General features: G+C 49.6%; 1 long non-coding RNA gene across 1 annotated transcript in view; it reads right to left on the reverse strand.

The window, feature by feature from the left end:
* Positions 1 to 404: 404 nt before the first annotated feature.
* Positions 405 to 16920, reverse strand: part of LOC138667107 (uncharacterized) — a 145763-nt gene continuing 129247 nt past the window's right edge. The window contains exon 3 of the long non-coding RNA XR_011318600.1: positions 405 to 457. This is a non-coding gene — a long non-coding RNA (uncharacterized lncRNA). The remainder of the gene's footprint in view (positions 458 to 16920) is intronic.

The following is a 16920-nucleotide window of genomic DNA, read 5'->3' on the forward strand; positions in this document are numbered from 1 at the left end:
ACCAAAGTAGTGGAAAGTCTAAAACTTTTACTAATTGGCAGATAGCTCTTGGCTTCAGCTCATCACTGGGTGGCATCTCCTTTACCCCCCATTTTCTAGCACTCTTGCCCACATTATATTGCCATAGTCCGCAGCACTATCTAGTGATATTATTGGGCACCAGGATGTTTAGCTCCTTTTATCCTTTTTTAATCAAGTTTTGATTTCTCGTTTGCTTATCTTGAATTGTCCTCTGGTTTTGTCTTTTTGGTTGGTTTCTGCTCTGTTTTCCAACTTTTCAGCTTTTGCGTTACTTGCTGCATTCCTGGTGTTTCATATGTCCTTGGATTATCTTGCGGTTATGTCTCTTGTGTTGGTTCTTTTTATGTTTTCTGATCAGCTGTTTAGCTTTTTTCTTCATATCTCTCCTTCGTTCTCTTTGAGATCCTGGTGTTTTATCTCACTTGTGGATTGTCTTCTGTTTATATACAAATAAAAAAAAACTGACTGTTACTCCCAAGCAGACAAACTGGTGTGCACAGGCGCAAACTAGGAGCAGCCATCTCTATACTAACAAACAAAATTGCACTCTGTAGCGTTATCGCATTTAAACATGAAATATATGAAACTTGAATTGCATTATTGCTCTAGATAATAATAAGAAATCGAGATACCTAGCACATATTTGGCCAATTCATACATGCCTAGCAGCCAACGACAAGGCGATCTGTGGTTGCTGGGAACCTATCTAATGCAGTGCTCCGTCAGAGAGCCAATATACAAATAACAAAAGACTGACTGTCATTTCCAAATAGAAAAAGTGGTGTGAACAGGGGCAACTTTCTAAGCACTGCTGCCCCATTTCTGCTGTATTAATTCTTGAATTTTTGGAGGATTTTTAGTTCTGTTTTTGTGGCTTTGCTATTAAGTTTAGCGTTAGGACTTGCAAGCGTGAGGACCCTTGACGTTGGGTTACGAACTTGAATATCTTGGCCAATGCCTCATATATTTATATGCCTTTTTTTGCACTTTATTTTTCAGGGTTCAGCCAGGCCCAGCACGTTAGGTCTTTTAAACAGGGTTCTCTGTTCACATGGGATGCATTTGGATAGCACTGGGCAACCCACCTGACCAAAAAGTATGGGCGTCACTAATAGGCTGTAAACCAGATACTGTGTATTACCCATGTGTGAACAGCTGTATATTTAGCCTTTAATGGCTATTAAAATAGGGGGACCACCAAAAAACATTATGTGGGGTCCCCCTATAATTAATAACCAGCAACGGCTAGTCAGACAGCTGCTGGCTAATATTAATAGCCTAGGAAGGGACTATGGATATTGCCAACCGGCTACAAAGATCAGCTCACAGCCGTCCCAGAAAAGGCGCATCTCTAAGATGCGCCAATTCTGGCACTTAGCCTCGCTCTTCCCACTGCCCTGTAGCGGTGGCAAGTGGGGTAATAGTTTGGGGGTTAATGTCACCTTTGTATTGTAAGGTGACATCAAGCCCAGCTTAGTAATGGAGAGGCGTCAATAAGACACCTATCCATTACTAATCCTATAGTTATATGATAACTAAAGACATAGCCAGAATAAAGTCTTTTAATGAAATAATAATATCACGATGAGGAAGGTGCTTCACTAGTCGGAGGTGCTCAGGAGAAAAAAACAATCAAATATACAAAAAAATGTCATTTGTGCCTCCCAAACAGCGGTCACAGTTCCTTGGCCATCTGTATTAGATGCGGTATTCATTGGTGACATTTTGGCAAGCGGGTTTCCCTGCCTAGTTCTACGTACCAGCAAACGGACATCTCTTGAGAAAGGCTCTTTAGCCGAAACGTTGAGAAAAATTATATATGTCCCATCAGAGTGTACAGAACAATTTCTTTTTTGCTTTTGGAAATCCTATTGTGATCAATAAAATATATGAAATATATGAATTCCTTTTGGACTCTTAGTGTGCCGGAGTTTTTTTGTATATTTTAATGAAATAAAACACCACACAGTTTCCCATCTTTATTATTCTCCTAATTCCCCGAATCCCTCGATCTCCTGCAAAAAAAATAAAATAATAAACCAACACAAATACTCCATGTTCCGACGCAGTTCTTAATAACGAGGGTCCCACAACGAGTCCAGCTCTGCTACATCTGGATGCCTAACTTTCCGCCGGTCACCAGCACTGCAGTTCTCACAATCAACTTATCAGCTGATCGTGAGAACCAGCCTGGTGACCGGAGGCCACCTCGGGGGTCACGTGCACGGCAGTTCTCATGGTGAGCTCAGTCATCATGAGAACTACAGTGGACGCGGACTTCCGGTGGTCACAAGGTAAGAGATTTTTTAAATTAGTTTGCATGCCTAGTAAGCTGCGTTTCTGCAGTTATTACGCATGTGACTAATAATTAGATGCAGTTTTACCGCATCTAATGATAGTCAATGGGAAATTTACACTGTGGGGACAGAGCGTCTCCGCATTGTAAATGGACATGCTGGGGTCTATAAAGACGCACCACATGTCCGGTTACGTAGGTCTGCCGCCTGCGTCTTTTAATGAATAGTGGAGATGGGATTTCATGAAATCCCCTCCACTATGCTGTAACATCTGGGCGCTGCGGGTTTGACCCATTACAACCCCCTGGTTGTAACCTGCTAGTTTGTTTTTGTTTTATTCTATGTTCTTTTAAGTAAATTCCCTAAAAAAAAAAAGAAAAAAGGGTGGGATTACTCCTCCCTTTCACCTATACAGCTATTTCCACCTCTTCCTATACTTGGACCTACACCTCCTGGTTTTAGATTGCTAGTTTTAGTTTTGTAAATTCTAGGTTGCTATAAGTCAGCTGCTTTTGCAGCCCAGTAACGCCCAGTCCAACCATTTTCAGACACCTTACAGCCCTGAAGTTCAGGTATTGACTTATATAAGGGTCCGGAGTCAAGCTCGAGTCCCAAAGTGGAGTTTAAATAAAGTTTGATCAATCCCGCCGGACCTGGACATCCATGGGTCTGCTCATCCCTACCGGTTATGTCTCCAGGGTTGTTTTCTGCTCTGTTTTCCATCATCTGTTGGCTGTCTTATGTGTCTTCTGGTCAGGACTCTTGGATTTCTTCCCTGATCTGTCTTCCAGTAACACCAGGTTTTCTCTTCTGATGATCCCTTGCTTGTCCATTATTTCTTGCTCTTTCCTTATCTTTGGTCGTGTCTTTATTTCGCCACTATTTCACCTTCTGAATTCAGTTATGTCTTCCTTATCCTGCCTACATTCCCGTCTGCTTATTCTGAACTGCCTACTCCCTGCCACATACCCAGCTACACCTCTATTTTCGTGGCCCTCAGGAGCCTATGCTGAAGCTCACGTCCAGGGAATCTCCGTGCCAATGAAGCCATACTTCTATGCACACATCCCAGGATTCCCTTTACTCGGTGTTTATTTGTAACCAGCAATGTTTCCATTCAATGTCGGCAAGCAGAGTATATTAGAAAGGTGCAAACCTTGTTCATGATCAAATCTTTACATACAAGTAGTCGAGCTCTTTACACTCCACTTCAGCTCTGCAGAGGTTAATGATGCTGCGCCGGTATCTCACATCCCGCGCTTGTATCTCACCATCCCGCGCTTGTATCTCACATCCCGCGCTTGTATCTCACCATCCCGCGCTTGTATCTCACCATTCTGTGCTTGTATCTCACCATCCTGTGCTTGTATCTCACCATCCTGTGCTTGTATCTCACCATTCTGTGCTTGTATCTCACCATCCTGTGCTTGTATCTCACGATCCTGTGCTTGTATCTCACCATTCTGTGCTTGTATCTCACCATCCTGTGCTTGTATCTCACCATCCCACGCTTGCATCTCACCATTCTGTGCTTGTATCGCACAATCCAGCTCTTGTATCTCACCATCCCATGCTTATATCCCGCCATCCCGTGCTTGTATCTCACCATCCCGCGCTTGAATCTCACCATCCCGCGCTTGAATCTCACCATCTCTCCATCCCGTGCTTGTATTTCACCATGCCACGTTTGTATCTCACCATCCTGTGCTTGTATCTCGCAATCCCGCCCTTGTATCTCACCATCCCATGCTTGTATCCCGCCATCCCATGCTTGTATCTCACCATCCTGTGCTTGTATCTCACGATCCTGTGCTTGTATCTCACCATTCTGTGCTTGTATCTCACCATCCTGTGCTTGTATCTCACGATCCTGTGCTTGTATCTCACCATTCTGTGCTTGTATCTCACCATCCTGTGCTTGTATCTCACCATCCCACGCTTGCATCTCACCATTCTGTGCTTGTATCTCACAATCCAGCTCTTGTATCTCACCATCCCATGCTTATTTCCCGCCATCCCGTGCTTGTATCTCACCATCCCGCGCTTGAATCTCACCATCCCGCGCTTGAATCTCACCATCTCTCCATCCCGCGCTTGTATTTCACCATGCCACGTTTGTATCTCACCATCCTGTGCTTGTATCTCGCAATCCCGCCCTTGTATCTCACCATCCCATGCTTGTATCCCGCCATCCCATGCTTGTATCTCACCATCCTGTGCTTGTATCTCGCAATCCCACCCTTGTATCTCACCATCCCATTCTTGTATCCCGCCATCCCGTGCTTGTATCCCGCCATCCCGTGCTTGTATCTCACCATCACATGCTTGTATCTCACCATTCCACTCTTGTATCTCACCATTTCGTGCTTGTATCTCACCGTCCTGCTCTCATCTCGCCATCCCACGTTTGTATCTCACCATAATGTGCTTGTATCTCACCATCCTGCTCTCATGTCGCTATCCCGTGCTTGTATCTCACCATCCCGTGCTTGTATCTCACCATCCCACGTTTGTATCTCACCATCCCGTGCTTGTATCTCACCATCCCGCTCTCATCTCACCATCCCACATTTGTATCTCACCATCCCGTGCTTGTATCTCACCATCCCGCTCTCATCTCACCATCCCACGTTTGTATCTCACCATCCCGTGCTTGTATTTCACCATCCCATTCTTGTATCTCACTATGCCACGCTTGTGTCTCTCCATCCCGTGCTTGTATGTTGCCATCTCATGCTTGTATCTCACATCCCGTTCTCATCTCGCCATCCCGCGCTTGTATCTCACCATCCAGCTCTCATCTCGCCATCCCGCGCTTGTATCTCACCATCCCATTCTTGTATCTCACCATCCTATGCTTGTATCTCAACATCCCGTGCTTGTATCTCACCATCCCGTGCTTGTATCTCACCATCCCGCTCTCACCTCGCCATCCCACGCTTGTATCTCACCATCCCGTGCTTGTATCTCACCATCCCGCTCTCATCTCGCCATCCCGTGCTTGTATCTCACCATCCCATTCTTGTATCTCACCATCCCATTCTTGTATCTCAACATCCCGTGCTTGTATCTCACCATCCCGTGCTTGTATCTCACCATCCCGCTCTCATCTCGCCATCCCACGCTTGTATCTCACCATCCCGTACTTGTATCTCACCATCCCGCTCTCATCTCGCCATCCCACGCTTGTATCTCACCATCCCATGCTTTTATCTCAACATCCCGCTCTCTTCTCGCCATCCCATTCTTGTATCTCACCATCCTGTGCTTGTATCTCGCCATCTCATTCTTGTATCTCACCATCCCACGCATGTATCTCACCATCCCGCTCTCATCTCACCATCCCGTGCTTGTATCTCACCATACTGCTATCATCTTGCCATCCCGTGCTTGTATCTCACCATCCCGTGCTTGTATCTCACCATCCTGCTCTCATCTCGCCATCCCGCGCTTGTATCTCGCCATCCCATTCTTGTCTCTCACCATCCCGCTCTCATCTCACCATCCCACGCTTGTATCACGCCATCCCTTTCTTGTATCTCACCATCCCGCTCTCATCTCACCATCCCTTTCTTGTATCTCACCATCCCGCTCTCATCTCACCATCCCGCTCTCATCTCACCATCCCATTCTTGTATCTCACCATCCCATTCTTGTATCTCACCATCCCGCTCTCATCTCGCCATCCCATTCTTGATCTCACCATCCCGCTCTCATCTCGCCATCCCATTCTTGTATCTCACCATCCCGCTCCCATCTCACCATCCCATTCTTGATCTCACCATCCTGCTCCCATCTCACCATCCCATTCTTGTATCTCACCATCCTGCTCCCATCTCACCATCCCATTCTTGTATCGCGCCATCCCGCACTTGTATCGCGCCATACCATTCTTGTATCTCACCATCCTGTGCTTGTATCTCGCCATCCCGCATTTGTATCTCACCATCATTTTCTTCTTGTCTGAAGTTACTTTCCTCTTTCTTACATAGTTTAGCAATTTAAATGTGTAACCTCGAGAAAGTGATTACTCCATTATAACTAGCGATAAATAGTCTCGTCCTCGTGGCGCACTGCATATCAATGCCGGGGATGATTGACTGCATGCATAAGCGATTCTTCACCAGCAGAATTTACATGGCTGGTGCCGGGACATTGTTTTCACTCGATGTCAGTCAAAGCGTCACAGTGTAACAGGGAAGGGAATTTCATTGCTGAGTGTGGGGTGACCAGCGCCGCGGCTGCATCTAATCCCATCAGTCACGCTGTGCGTCACGACGTATATACAGATCATTACAATGTGCTGCTACACGGCACGGCTGCCACAGGATTCTGGGAGAAATGCTCTCATTTCCCAAGTATTTATAGGACCCACGTAGCTTACTCGCGGGGGACGCCGGTGCTATTCTGGACTGAACACTGGTGACTTATGGGGCAGTGATTGTGCAGATATTTTTCCTTCTCATTTACTAATATAAAACAATGGATGAAAATTACAACAAGTTTTCAATAATTCCTCATGGCATTTATTAGAGTGACTCTTTATGCCAGAATCCGCTCGTCCAGAATATCTGATAATCCAACTCTTAACACAAAACGTTGTGCAAGAGTACGAACCATGACAAAAAAACAAAAAAAATCCAGTGTCATGCGTCACCCCCATCCCTGCATCAGTTGTAGGATTGTTTCTTTAACATTTTACTTTGGGTTCTGAGTCTTTGTAACCTGTGACAAAGTCACTGGTAAAGTACTGGAGGGGAGACGTGTCACTACGCTTAATGACGTCAGTGATATAAAGCCACAGTATTTTCCTCCAGCACTCTAAAGAGTGGTGTGGCCTAAACCAAAGTTGCATAAATGGGCTGGTTTTATGTGGACATTCATAGAGTGGGTGGGAGGATGTCCACCTTATCTCCACCTGCAGAGCCAGCAGCGCCATGTGCCGACAGGACCTATGTGATGTCACAGTCATGTGTTCAGTCACATGATGGAGGAGTCACATGGTCTGGGGCTTAAGTAGCTGGCTTCCAAAGGCAGCAGTGTTCAGTGTGCCTGGAGAGGAAGCACTCCAGAAAAGCGGTGGTGCCCATGTTGTTGGTTAAAGCACCTGAATCGCGGACGTTGCTAACTGATTGCCGCTAAGAGAACTGTGTTTTGCTTTGTTTCGCTGTTTTGCCCAGAGGGCCTTGTTTATTTTTCTCAGCTTAGTTTATGCTGCCTTTAATAAACCAAGCACATTCTTAAAGAGACAATGTTCCAATGCTACCTCTGTGTTCAGCCAAGTGAGCGTTTGTACCACGAACCTTAAAAGTACGTTTTATAACATTTCACAACTTTTCATACATCACACTTTGTGTTTCAGTTTTTTAGTATTCAGTGAACTGCCCATTGCCATTTACCATTCAGCGTCATCCAAATCACAGCCGCCCAGACAAGTGTGTATCAGAGTTCACTTTCATACAATTTTAGTCCTTCCAATCTTATATTTTCTATAGGCCAGTGAAGGTTTAAATATGTTTTTCCCCTTCAATGAATTTTCTTCATTTTTTACAAGGTGTTTGCCAGATCCTTTTCTCTTCATAGTGGATGTGAGAAATGGTCCCATAAAACATATGACGTTCCCTCTTCTTTGCTGCAGCAGTTTAATTATTTAGTGTGGCCCAGACCTAACAAGCTTCGCCTTTGTCTCTGACTTGATCTATGACTATTCTGGGAATGAATACACACATTTACCAGAATAGCCCCTCTGTCTGTGCGAGTCCCACCATCAATCCTCCCATCCACTGGACATTAGACACCATACATTCACCCCGTGACATTAATCTTCAGAGAATGCATTTCACGTTATTAGGACAATAATACTCTGCTTGGGCATCCCTGCCAGCTTTGTGTAGCTGCCTGTGGAAGTGGCTGTTGGGGGCTGGTGAGATGATATAATGCTGGTTGGGGGCTGTCAGGATGAGACAATGCTATGTTGGGGCTGAGAGGAGACAATGCTATGTTGGGGCTGAGAGGATGAGACAATGCTATGTTGGGGCTGAGAGGATGAGACAATGCTATGTTGGGGCTGAGAGGATGAGACAATGCTATGTTGGAGCTGTCAGGATGAGACAATGCTAGGCAGTGCTGTCAGGATGAGACAATGCTGGGCGGGAGCTGTCAGGATGAGACAATGCCGGGCGGGAGCTGTCAGGATGAGACAATGCTGGGCGGGAGCTGTAAGGATGAGACAATTCCGGGCGGGAGCTGTCAGGATGAGACAATGCCGGGCGGGAGCTGTCAGGATGAGACAATGCTGGGCGGGAGCTGTAAGGATGAGACAATTCCGGGCGGGAGCTGTCAGGATGAGACAATGCCGGGCGGGAGCTGTCAGGATGAGACAATGCAGGGCGGGAGCTGTAAGGATGAGACAATGCCGGGCGGGAGCTGTAAGGATGAGACAATGCCGAGCGGGAGCTGTCAGGATGAGACAATGCAGGGCGGGAGCTGTCAGGATGAGACAATTCCGGGCGGGAGCTGTCAGGATGAGACAATGCCGGGCGGGAGCTGTCAGGATGAGACAATGCTGGGCGGGAGCTGTAAGGATGAGACAATGCCGGGCGGGAGCTGTCAGGATGAGACAATGCCGGGCGGGAGCTGTCAGGATGAGACAATTCCGGGCGGGAGCTGTCAGGATGAGACAATGCCGGGCGGGAGCTGTCAGGATGAGACAATTCCGGGCGGGAGCTGTCAGGATGAGACAATGCCGGGCGGGAGCTGTCAGGATGAGACAATGCCGGGCGGGAGCTGTCAGGATGAGACAATGCCGGGCGGGAGCTGTCAGGATGAGACAATGCCGGGCGGGAGCTGTCAGGATGAGACAAATGCCGGGCGGGAGCTGTCAGGATGAGACAATGCCGGGCGGGAGCTGTCAGGATGAGACAATGCCGGGCGGGAGCTGTCAGGATGAGACAATGCCGGGCGGGAGCTGTCAGGATGAGACAATGCCGGGCGGGAGCTGTCAGGATGAGACAATGCCGGGCGGGAGCTGTCAGGATGAGACAATGCCGGGCGGGAGCTGTCAGGATGAGACAATGCCGGGCGGGAGCTGTCAGGATGAGACAATGCCGGGCGGGAGCTGTCAGGATGAGACAAATGCCGGGCGGGAGCTGTCAGGATGAGACAATGCCGGGCGGGAGCTGTCAGGATGAGACAATGCTAGGCAGCGGCTGGTTGGATGAGAAAATGCTAGGGGGGGCTGTCAGGATGAGACAATGCTGGGTGGGGGCTGTCAGGATGAGACAATGCTAGGCAGGGGCTGTCAGGATGAGACAATGCTAGGGGGGGCTGTCAGGATGAGACAATGCTAGGCAGGGGCTGTCAGGATGAGACAATGCTAGGGGGGGCTGTCAGGATGAGACAATGCTAGGGGGGGCTGTCAGGATGAGACAATGCTAGGCAGGGGCTGTTAGGATGAGACAATGCTAGGGGGGGCTGTCAGGATGAGACAATGCTAGGCGGGGGCTGGTGGGATGAGACAATGCTAGGCGGGGGCTGGTGGGATGAGACAATGCTAGGCAGGGGCTGTCAGGATGAGACAATGCTGTTGGTGGGGGCTGTCAGGATGAGACAATGCTAGGCAGGGGCTGTCAGGATAAGACAATGCTGTGCGGGGGCTGTCAGGATGAGACAATGCAAGGCAGGGGCTGACAGGATGAGACAATGCTGGACGGGGGCTGTCAGGATGAGACAATACTATGCAGGGGCTGACAGGATGTGACAATGCTGGGCGGGGGATGTCAGGATGAGCCAATGCTAGGTAGGGCTGTCAGAATGAAACAATGCTAGTTGGGGGCTGTCAGGATGAGACAATGCTGGGCAGGGGCTGTCAGGATGAAGCAATGCTAGGCAGGGGCTGGTGGGATGAGACAATGCTGAGCGGGGGCTGGTGGGATGAGACAATGCTAGGCAGGAGCTGGAGGGATGAGACAATGCTGGGCGGGGGCTATCAAGAAGAAACAATGCTAGGCAGGGGCTGGTGGGATGAGACAATGCTAGGCGGGGGCTGTCAGGATGAGACAATGGTAGGCGGGGGCTGCCGGTATGAGACAATGCTGGGTGGGAGCTGACAGGATGAGACAATGCTGGGTGGGGGCTGTCAGGATGAGACAATGCTGGATGGGGGCTGGTGGGATGAGAATGCTAAGTGGGGGCTGGTGGGATGAGACAATGCTGGGTGGGGGCTGTCAGGATGAGACAATGCTGGGTGGGGGCTGGTGGGATGAGAATGCTAGGTGGGGGCTGGTGGGATGAGACAATGCTAGGCGGGGGCTGGTGGGATGAGACAATGGTGGGCGGGGGCTGCCAGGATGAGGCAATGCTAGGCAAGGGCTGACAGGATTAGACAATGCTGGGCGGGGGCTGTCAGGATGAGAATGCTAGGTGGGGGCTGGGCTGGTGGGATGAGACAATGCTAGGCGGGGCTGACAGGATGAGACAATGCTGGGCGGGGGCTGTCAGGATGAGACAATGCAAGGTGGGGGCTGGTGGGATGAGAATGCTAGGCGGGGGCTGTCAGGATCAGACAATGCTAGGTGGGGGCTGGTGGGATGAGACAATGCTAGGCAGGGGCTGGAGGGATGAGACAATGCTGGACGGGGGCTATCAAGAAGAAACAATGCTAGGCAGGGGGTGGTGGGATGAGACAATGCTAGGCGGGGCTGTCAGGGTAAGACAATGCTGGGCGAAGGCTGTCAGGATGAAACAATGTTAGGCAGGGGCTGGTGGGATGAGACAATGCTAGGCGGGGGCTGTCAGGATGAGACAATAGTGGGCAGGGGCTTCCGGTATGAGACAATGCTGGGTGGGGGCTGACAGGATGAGACAATGCTAGGCAAGGGCTGACAGGATGAGACAATGCTGGGCGGGGGCTGTCAGGATGAGACAATGCTGGGTGGGGGCTGTTAGGATGAGACAATGCTGGATGGGGGCTGGTGGGATGAGAATGCTAGGTGGGGGCTGGTGGGATGAGACAATGCTGGGTGGGGGCTGTCAGGATGAGACAATGCTGGGTGGAGGCTGGTGGGATGAGAATGCTAGGTGGGGGCTGGTGGGATGAGACAATGCTAGGCGGGGGCTGGTGGGATGAGACAATGGTGGGTGGGGACTGCCAGGATGAGACAATGCTGGGTGGCGGCTGACAGGATGAGACAATGCTAGGCAAGGGCTTACAGGATGAGACAATGCTGGGCGGGGGCTGTCAGGATGAGACAATGCTGGGTGGGGGCTGTCAGGATGAGACAATGCTGGATGGGGGCTGGTGGGATGAGACAATGCTAGGTGGGGGCTGTCAGGATGAGACAATGCTAGGCAGAGGCTGGTGGGATGAGACAATGCTAGGCGGGGGCTGTCAGGATGAGACAATGCTAGACAGGGGCTGTCAGGATGAAACAATGCTGGGCAGGGGCTGGTGGGATGAGACAATGCTAGGTGGGGGCTGGTGGGATGAGACAATGCTGAGCGGGGGCTGGTGGGATGAGACAATGCTGGGCGGGGGCTATCAGGAAGAAACAATGCTAGGCAGGGGCTGGTGGGATGAGACAATGCTAGGCGGGGCTGTCAGGATAAGACAATGCTGGGCGAGGGCTGTCAGGATGAAACAATGTTAGGCAGGGGCTGGTGGGATGAGACAATGCTAGGCGGGGGCTGTCAGGATGAGACAAAGGTGGTCGGGGGCTGCCAGGATGAGACAATGCTGGGTGGGGACTGACAGGATGAGACAATGCTAGGCAAAGGCTGACAGGATGAGACAATGCTTGGCGGGGGCTGTCAGGATGAGACAATGCTAGTGGGGGCTGGTGGGATGAGAATGCTAGGTGGGGGCTGGTGGGATGAGACAATGCTAGGTGGGGGCTGGTGGGATGAGACAATGCTAGGCGGGGGCTGGTGGGATGAGACAATGGTGGGCAGGGGCTGCCAGGATGAGGAAATGCGGGGTGGGGGCTGACAGGATGAGACAATGCTAGGCAAGGGCTGACAGGATGAGACAATGCTGGGAGGGGGCTGTCAGGATGAGACAATGCTAGGTGGGGGCTGGTGGGATGAGAATGCTAGGCGGGGGCTGTCAGGATGAGAATGCTAGGTGGGTGCTGGGCTGGTGGGATGAGACAATGCTAGGCGGGGGCTGGTGGGATGAGAATGCTAGGCGGGGGCTGTCAGGATGAGACAATGCTGGGTGGGGGCTGTCAGGATGAGACAATGCTGGATGGGGGCTGGTGGGATGAGAATGCTGGGCGGGGGCTGTCAGGATGAGACAATGCAAGGCAGGGGCTGACAGGATGAGACAATGCTAGGCGGGGGCTGACAGGATGAGACAATGCTAGGCAGGGGCTGTCAGGATGAGACAATACTGGGCGGGGGCTGTCAGGATGAAACAATGCTAGGCAGGTGATGGTGGGATGAGACAATGCTAGGCGGGGCTGGTGGGATGAGTGTTCTGAAAGGCAATTCAGTATCACAATGGACATGGAGGTCAGAGCACATACAGTGATCTGACAATAACCCAAAATAATAGAACGAGCTCTGAGACGTGGGAACTCTGCAGACCGCAATCCCTGATCCTCTCCAAACACAACTAGAGGCAGCCGTGGATTGCGCCTAACGCTACCTATGCAACTCGGCACAGCCTGAGAAACTAACTAGCCTGAAGATAGAAAAAATAAGCCTACCTTGCCTCAGAGAAATACCCCAAAGGAAAAGGCAGCTCCCCACATATAATGACTGTGAGTAAGATGAAAAGACAAACGTAGGGATGAAATAGATTCAGCAAAGTGAGGCCCAATATTCTAGACAGAACGAGGATAGGAAAGATAACTTTGCGGTCTACACAAAACCCTAAAGAAAACCACGCAAAGGGGCAAAAAGACCCTCCGTACCGAACTAACGGCACGGAGATACACCCTTTGCGTCCCAGAGCTTCCAGAGAGAATCAGCCGAAGTACCACTTGTGACCACAGGAGGGAGCTCTGCCACAGAATTCACAACAGTACCCCCCCTTGAGGAGGGGTCACCGAACCCTCACCAGAGCCCCCAGGCCGACCAGGATGAGCCACATGAAAGGCACGAACAAGATCGGGAGCATGGACATCAGAGGCAAAAACCCAGGAATTATCCTCCTGAGCATAACCCTTCCATTTAACCAGATACTGGAGTTTCCGTCTTGAAACACGAGAATCCAAAATCTTCTCCACAATATACTCCAATTCCCCCTCCACCAAAACCGGGGCAGGAGGGTCAACAGATGGAACCATAGGTGCCACGTATCTCCGCAACAATGACCTATGGAAGACGTTATGTATGAAAAAAGAATCTGGGAGGGTCAGACGAAAAGACACAGGATTAATAACCTCAGAAATCCTATAAGGACCAATGAAACGAGGTTTAAACTTCGGAGAGGAAACCTTCATAGGAATATGACGAGAAGATAACCAAACCAGATCCCCAACACGAAGTCGGGGACCCACACGGCGTCTGCGATTAGCGAAACGTTGAGCCTTCTCCTGGGACAAGGTCAAATTGTCCACTACATGAGTCCAAATCTGCTGCAACCTGTCCACCACAGTATCCACACCAGGACAGTCCAAAGACTCAACCTGTCCTGAAGAGAAACGAGGATGGAACCCAGAATTGCAGAAAAATGGCGAAACCAAGGTAGCCGAGCTGGCCCGATTATTAAGGGCGAACTCAGCCAAAGGCAAAAAGGACACCCAGTCATCCTGATCGGCAGAAACAAAGCATCTCAGATAGGTTTCCAAGGTCTGATTGGTTCGTTCGGTCTGGCCATTAGTCTGAGGATGAAAAGCCGAGGAAAAAGACAAGTCAATGCCCATCCTACCACAAAAGGCTCGCCAAAACCTTGAAACAAACTGGGAACCTCTGTCAGAAACGATATTCTCTGGAATGCCATGCAAACGAACCACATACTGGAAGAACAATGGCACCAAATCAGAGGAGGAAGGCAACTTGGACAAGGGTACCAGATGGACCATCTTAGAAAAGCGATCACAGACCACCCAAATGACTGACATCTTTTGAGAGACGGGAAGATCTGAAATAAAATCCATAGAGATATGTGTCCAAGGTCTCTTCGGGACCGGCAAGGGCAAAAGCAACCCACTGGCACGAGAACAGCAGGGCTTAGCCCGAGCACAAATCCCACAGGACTGCACAAAAGAACGCACATCCCGCGACAGAGACGGCCACCAAAAGGATCTAGCCACTAACTCTCTGGTACCAAAGATTCCAGGATGACCAGCCAACACCGAACAATGAACCTCAGAGATCACTTTATTTGTCCACCTATCCGGGACAAACAGTTTCTCCGCTGGACAACGATCAGGTTTATTAGCCTGAAATTTTTGCAGCACCCGCCGCAAATCAGGGGAGATGGCAGACACAATTACTCCTTCCTTGAGGATACCCGCCGGCTCAGATAAACCCGGAGAGTCGGGCACAAAACTCCTAGACAGAGCATCCGCCTTCACATTTTTAGAGCCCGGAAGGTACGAAATCACAAAGTCAAAACGGGCGAAAAACAGCGACCAACGAGCCTGTCTAGGATTCAAACGCTTAGCAGACTCGAGATAAGTCAGGTTCTTATGATCAGTCAATACCACCACGCGATGCTTAGCTCCTTCAAGCCAATGACGCCACTCCTCGAATGCCCACTTCATGGCCAGCAACTCTCGGTTGCCCACATCATAATTCCGCTCAGCAGGCGAAAACTTCCTGGAAAAAAAAGCGCATGGTTTCATCACTGAACAATCAGAACCTCTCTGCGACAAAACAGCCCCTGCTCCAATCTCAGAAGCATCAACCTCGACCTGGAACGGAAGAGAAACATCAGGTTGACACAACACAGGGGCAGAAGAAAAACGACGCTTCAACTCTTGAAAAGCTTCCACAGCAGCAGAAGACCAATTGACCAAATCAGCACCCTTCTTGGTCAAATCGGTCAATGGTTTGGCAATACTAGAAAAATTGCAGATGAAGCGACGATAAAAATTAGCAAAGCCCAGGATCTTTTGCAGACTTTTCAGAGATGTCGGCTGAGTCCAATCATGGATGGCTTGGACCTTAACAGGATCCATCTCGATAGTAGAAGGGGAAAAGATGAACCCCAAAAATGAAACCTTCTGCACACCAAAGAGACACTTTGATCCCTTCACAAACAAAGAGTTAGCACGCAGGACCTGAAAAACCGTTCTGACCTGTTTCACATGAGACTCCCAATCATCCGAGAAGATCAAAATGTCATCCAAGTACACAATCAGGAATTTATCCAGGTACTCTCGGAAGATGTCATGCATAAAGGACTGAAACACTGATGGAGCATTGGCAAGTCCGAATGGCATCACTAGATACTCAAAATGACCCTCGGGCGTATTAAATGCAGTTTTCCATTCATCGCCTCGCCTGATTCACACCAGATTATACGCACCACGAAGATCAATCTTGGTGAACCAACTAGCCCCCTTAATCCGAGCAAACAAATCAGATAACAAAGGCAAGGGGTACTGAAATTTAACAGTGATCTTATTAAGAAGGCGATAATCTATACAAGGTCTCAGCGAACCATCCTTTTTGGCTACAAAAAAGAACCCTGCTCCTAATGGCGACGATGACGGGCGAATATGCCCCTTCTCCAGGGATTCCTTCACATAACTGCGCATAGCGGTGTTCTCAGGCACGGATAAATTAAACAGTCGACCTTTTGGGAATTGACCACCAGGAATCAAATTGATAGCACAATCACAATCCCTATGCGGAGGTAGGGCATCGGACTTGGGCTCATCAAATACATCCCGGTAATCAGACAAGAACTCTGGAACCTCAGAAGGGGTGGATGACGAAATTGACAAAAATGGAACATCACCATGTACCCCCTGACAACTCCAGCTGGACACCGACATGGATTTCCAATCCAATACTGGATTATGGGCTTGTAGCCATGGCATCCCCAACACGACCACATCATGCAGATTATGCAACACCAGAAAGCGAATATTCTCCTGATGTGCAGGAGCCATGCACATGGTCAGCTGGGTCCAGTATTGAGGCTTATTCTTGGCCAAAGGCGTAGCATCAATACCTCTCAATGGAATAGGACACTGCAAGGGCTCCAAGAAAAACCCACAACGCTTAGCATATTCCAAGTCCATCAAATTCAGAGCAGCGCCTGAATCCACAAACGCCATGACAGAACATGATGACAAAGAGCAGATCAATGTAACGGACAGAAGAAATTTTGACTGTACCGTACCAATGGTGGCAGACCTAGCGAACCGCTTAGTGCGCTTAGGACAATCAGAGATAGCATGAGTGGAATCACCACAGTAGAAACACAGCCCATTCAGACGTCTGTGTTCTTGCCGTTCAACTCTGGTCAAAGTCCTATCGCACTGCATAGGCTCAGGTTTAAGCTCAGGTAATACCGCCAAATGGTGCACAGATTTACGCTCACGCAAGCGTCGACCGATCTGAATAGCCAAAGACATAGACTCATTCAAACCAGCAGGCATAGGAAATCCCACCATGACATCCTTAAGGGCTTCAGAGAGACCCT

Source organism: Ranitomeya imitator, chromosome 2 (genome assembly GCF_032444005.1).
Source record: "Ranitomeya imitator isolate aRanImi1 chromosome 2, aRanImi1.pri, whole genome shotgun sequence".
Taxonomy (NCBI): domain Eukaryota; kingdom Metazoa; phylum Chordata; class Amphibia; order Anura; family Dendrobatidae; genus Ranitomeya; species Ranitomeya imitator.